The sequence below is a fragment of the Temnothorax nylanderi genome, unplaced genomic scaffold (assembly GCF_030848795.1).
Source record: "Temnothorax nylanderi isolate EJ_2023f unplaced genomic scaffold, tnyl_v1.0 TNYL_tig1254_pilon, whole genome shotgun sequence".
Taxonomy (NCBI): Eukaryota; Metazoa; Arthropoda; class Insecta; order Hymenoptera; family Formicidae; genus Temnothorax; species Temnothorax nylanderi.
The window spans coordinates 3,644-9,675 of NW_027250316.1; the positions used below are offsets into that span (position 1 = coordinate 3,644).

General features: G+C 37.9%; 1 pseudogene; it reads right to left on the reverse strand.

The window, feature by feature from the left end:
• Positions 1-236: 236 nt before the first annotated feature.
• LOC139787057 (uncharacterized) lies at positions 237-5,806 on the reverse strand (annotated as a pseudogene).
• Between the last annotated feature and the right edge of the window lie 226 nt (positions 5,807-6,032).

The following is a 6,032-nucleotide window of genomic DNA, read 5'->3' on the forward strand; positions in this document are numbered from 1 at the left end:
TTGCTAATGCACTGTTTGTTGTTCGAGGTGGCCACCAACATTGTTGATATTTATTATTATCATCATCACTTATGATGAGCCAGGCTGTTGGAATTTCTGAATACGACGAATACGATTTAAATTTAACTACTGCGTATTTATTTCTGTTCATTTTCTGTAAAAACGTAAAAAAACAGAAATATGTATTATATAAATGTAGACTTGCTTGACGAAGAAACTTTGCGTATAATATTAACCTCTCTTAATAATTATGTATACCGCAGTGTTGAGATATTGTGAGAAGACTGACGTACGATGTTCCTTACGTAGGCGTTATAGCCTTATTTTAGGTTGCCGTGCTTTTTCTGAACGAGTTCAAACATAAGTAACTGCAATAGCACAATAAAAAAATAAAACAATAGCTCAATGTAACACAATAACCTTTAATATGACTCTTGCACACAAGACGCTGAAACTTCTTTTCTTTACTTAATTTATTTTAGCACCAGGCAGAAACGACTGGAAACGACCGCTTATACGACTAAGACGCTGAAACATTTGCCGCGCGCGGTGCGGCACGAAAAAACGCGGTAGCCACTCAACTGCACTCAACGTGCCGTTTCCGCGTCTCGTGTATGCAGGGTCATGCACGAAAGACGCATGCGCGGCGCGCGATACGATTTCCTGCGTTAATCAGAGAAAGTAGCTCAGTGAGAGAATGATTATCGCTCTTAATTTATTTTGGATCTATCAAGAATGTAACAAATATTCAGTAGATAAAATAAACACAAAAGACTTACTGAGCTAATTCTCTGCTGAATCTAAATATTGACCGTGTTTTGATTAAACACAGACCAATATCAAATTGCTTTTAATCTATATGTAAAGAAAATGTATATTTTTTAATCAATATTACACTCACCTCTGTCGCATATGTTTTCCATGAAAACCATCACGTACATCTTGCATACAATTAATATTCTACATATATTTAACAGAAAGACTCAGTAACTTCAAGTGGAATTAAAATAAAACGTTTACAAATATCAAAACAAATGACAACTAACATATTAATAATATTTCATAGTTTAACGATTATAATATAGTGTATCATATTTTATTTGTTATATCACAAAACCATAAAATATATTATATATATATATTAAGTGCATCTCAAATCGAATGTCATGCACCTAATTATTGGAGAGTAGAAGCGGTATAGTAACAAATGATTCTACCTCGTCAAAGAGTAAAATTTTAATACATTTGTTACATATTTGCGTAACTGAAATGTTTATAATGTCAAAATTAGTTGTATTAGATATTAAGAATATGCCCAACTTTTCAGAAGGACACGGTATACTAAAAAAAGACTTCGGGTTTAAATAACGTTGTGCACGAATATAGAGTACGCAGTTTTCTTCTACAATGTCCAAATACAAACTACAAAATTGCTATCAAGTAAAGCAAAATTATTATGTTATTTTTGGAAATTTTAAAACTTTTAAATTGCAGATAAGAAATTTCCTTGTTTTTTTTATAAACAACAACCGGATATTGTATTATTGGACATGGTTGAATTGGAAGTTGTAGTTCTTCATATACGCGATTTGACAACTGTTCCAAGGTTTCCGTGATTGACGTACTTTCTTTTAATCTTCTGCATGTGGTTTTCGAATTTGAAACAACTAAAATTATCCAAACAACCAAAGGTTTGTACATCATCGGAAAGATGAATAAGATTATGAACATTGTACGAAATATATTCGTCCCCATAAATTAAACCGTAATTCGAAACAAACCATACTAACAATGACTTCGCGTAAGCATTGCTTGTTATACATAGTTGCGGATCGGTCAATATTCGTATAGCAACACTTAAAGAAATGAAATGGTTATAGCAATTTTGTGAGAGTACTGATTTCATAATTACAATGCCAGTATATAACAAAAACTGGCGAAATTCAGTAGCTTTCCATCTATCAACTTCTGATAAATCTCTAGGTTTTCTTGCGAATTCTGAGGTAATGTAAGGTTTAATGGCAATTAAATAGTGCGAAACAAAATCAATATTTTCTTTTGATAATCTGACATTTTTACTTCCTCTTGTCCAAAATTGAAGTAACCGTTTCATAACCCCTAGACAAACAAGATGCATATAATCGAGAACAATTTGAGTTACCATTCCAATGAGAAGCATTTCTAGTATAGAATAACCTGTATGATGTTCAGGATGAATTCGATTCTTGAATGAGTAATCTGTACGTAATGTATTATTAGTTTCAGGAAAAGTTACTTTATTTTTTACAAAATCACCCTCTTGTATACATTTGGAACACGAAAAGTATCCTGCATGACCTTTTGTAAATGTAACAAATGCTCTAGCCGGAGCATCACATAGTATAGCATTAATTGCAACAATGTATTTTTTATTTGAAACAGTAATTCCATTTTGAGAAAAGAGAATGAATTCATTGACAAAGTCAGTTAGAAATTCGTTTGCGTCTTGAGGTTTACGCGTGCCGTGATACACACCAATTACAAAAGGCACGTATAAACGTCAATTCCTTCAATGGCTGCCATTATGGGCCAAAACTGGCTACCAGAACTCTTAGACATGGGTAAACCATCTATATTTATGTTTATTTTAATTTCATTTCCCTTTATGAAATTAGAATATATACGTATAGATCGTTCGAGACTACAAAAAGACCAAAGTGCTTATAGCACCCATTAGTGTTTAAAGATGTAATAGTTGCATATGCGTTTCGTGGAGTTGCAAGTAAAACCCTAACATCTTTAGGCAAATTTACGTGACCATGTTTTCTGAGAACTTGTAGCAGTTTGTTAGCAGTAGTATGTGGAACGTTATTTTGAATTATTAAAGTTTGTAAATCTACTCGCAAACTCGTTTCATTATTTTCAAACTTCTCATTTATATGATCTTGTTCATCAATTTCATCGTTAAATTGTTTATTGCTTTCTGTATCAGAAAGTAATAAACTACTTTCTGTATCAGAAAGTAATAAACTGGGTGGCTCCGACTGTACTACATGAATTTCATTGTTACTTATAACGCAATATTGTTCAGTATTATTATACTGAACAATATTACGTTCCGCTTCTTGCACTCGATCATTATTAGGCGCTACATTCGATACATACCTTTCTGCTAGTTGTCCATTACTATTATCTCTATTTATTTCTATATTTATTAATTGATTTCTTCGTCTTTTTGTTAAATGTTGAATATCCTTAGGCATGATGCACTTTTTTAATACCTGTAAAAATAGTGATCATCGTTAAATAAGCAATTAGTCGAAAACGTATAAAAATCACTGAGTTCGCGCATTGGCAAAAATCTTAATCTTACCAAATTTTCGCGTCACTGCTGTTGTCGTCGCGGCCTTGGTAGTTATTGTTGTCTTTGTGACAGTGGTTTCACCGCTGATGCTCGAGATCGCCGCTTTGGTTGATCCGTCCAGTTGCTTGGGGCGAGTTGCGGTACTCGTAGCGGTAAAGTATTAGTTTTGCCCAAACTGATGATCGGTCTGACTGTTGACCGAGTAGCGACCGTAGCTCTGAACCGACTTCGAGATCAGATATTTCTCAACGGTACTCTTTGTGTTCTGATAGCCGCCGCCGCGGTGGACATTCGTCGACGCCTCGGACGTTGGCGAGATTGACGTGAAGCGCTCGTTGGAGGCCGATGATTGGGTACTGGTCGTTGTGTACGGCGAGTAATACCTAAATTTCGAAAGAAGAATTAGTACTGATAGCGATTAAATAAAGATTTGTCGAAACATGAGAAATTATCAAAAATCTTAATCTTACCTCGCGTCACTGCTGTTGTCGTCGCGGCCTTGGTAGTTATTGTTGTCTTTGTGACAAAGGTTTCACCGCTGATGCTCGAGATCGCCGCTTTGGTTGATCCGTCCAGTTGCTTGGGACGAGTTGCGGTAAAGTATCAGTCTTGCCCGAACTGATGATCGGTCTGACTGTTGACCGAGTAGCGACCGTAGCTCTGTACCGACTTCGAGATCAGATATTTCTCAACGGTACTCTTTGTGTTCTGATAACCGCCGCCGCGGTGGACATTCGTCGACGCCTCGGACGTCGGCGAGATTGACGTGAAGCGCTCGTTGGAGGCCGATGATTGGGTACTGGTTGTTGTGGACGGCGAGTGATACCTGAATTTCGAAAGAAGAATTAGTACTGATAGCGATTAAATAAAGATTTGTCGAAACATGAGAAATCATCGAGCTATCGCAATTTCGCAGAATTTCAAACAAAGCGTGGAAATTGTATAGATATAATATATATTCGATTTTTAATTCCTTCAATCTATCTATTTATTATTTCTGAAGATACACTTTTAATAAATTGTCCAGCAAGGATTTAGGTCAAAAATTCCGTTATAGCTAAAGAAATCCTAATATCTATCAAAAAATTTAATATTCTATATCTGTAGTGTCAAAGATTTGCGGGGTAAAAAAAACATTTAAATTCATGGATATTTTAAAGCATTTAAATATTGTAAGATCTTGTGATTCAATATAACGACAGTTCTTTATTTTATAAATATACATATAGTCCAGAAACATTCCCTCGTTACTTTACCGCAAGGCTTTCGACCGATCTATCTCTCTATATTCATATATCTCGCACGCACCTATGATTCTCTCTCTCTCTCTCTCTCTCTCTCTCTCTCTCTCTCTCTCTCTCTCTCTCCAAATTACGTTATGTACTTCTCGCTCAGCGATTCAAATCTCTCTGCCGTTTGTCCATGCCTTCCTGCGCAAAAGCTTTCCCCTACTCCATTTAACCTTCCGGACGTCCTGTTTATTTATTTTCGTGCTAACGCTATCCAACCGACTCATGCCTATCTCTATTTGAAAATTATTTACTTATATCTTTTCAAAAATCTTACAATATTTAGGCGATCAAATATCCACGAAACCAAGAATACATAAAAATGTTAGTGGGAGAAAAAAAATCGATATCGAAATATCTCAGTCCTTATAATTTGCTCGAGAAAAGCAAGACGCACACTTACCAGTCTCTGACGAAAAGGACGACGAAGAGGACGTCGACGCCAGGAGACGTTCTGTGGAAGAGACGATATAGCGCGGCGTCTCGGTACTGGATAGCCTGCCGTCGTGCACGGGTGACGATCCGGCCGGGTGACGATCCGGCCAAGTATCGATCACTGGAGAACTCGTATTAAATATTTGATCCGCGGATCCGCGAGCGCACGACCGTCCCAGCCGGGTGACGATCCGGCCAGGTATCGATCACTGGAGAACTCGGCGTCGGCGTATTAATTTGATCCGCAGATCCGCGAGCGCGCGACCGTCTCGGCCGGGTGACGATCCGGCCAGGTATCGATCACTGGAGAACTCGGCGTCGGCGTATTAATTTGATCCGCAGATCCGCGAGCGCGCGACCGTCTCGGCCGGGTGACGATCCGGCCAGGTATCGATCACTGGAGAACTCGGCGTATTAATTAATTTAATCCGCAGATCCGCGAGCGCGCGACCGTCTCGGCCGGGTGACGATCCGACCAGGTATCGATCACTGGAGAACTCGGCGTCGGCGTATTAAATTGATCCGCAGATCCGCGAGCGCGCGACCGTCTCGGCCGGGTGACGATCCGGCCAGGTATCGATCACTGGAGAACTCGGCGTCGGCGTATTAATTTGATCCGCGGATCCGCGAGCGCGCGACCGTCCCGGCCGAAATGTGATGGAATAATATTTCCTAACCTAACCTCTGTCACCATGCATGGCAATGGGCGCGTTCAACAGATACCAACTGTTGAGTTCGTGTTGTTAACACTTTGCGTTGATTGGTTGATTCTAAAAGTAAGAGCCAATCACGTTCTCACAAATAAAATAATAATAGATATTTATTTATTATTATTTATATAGATATAAAATATATAAATAAAACCGTGGCGTCTTAGAATAATTGTGTATACAATTATAAAATAAACCAAAATATATGTATATTAATAACTTAAAACATACTTAAGATGAATTAATAAAAGCGAG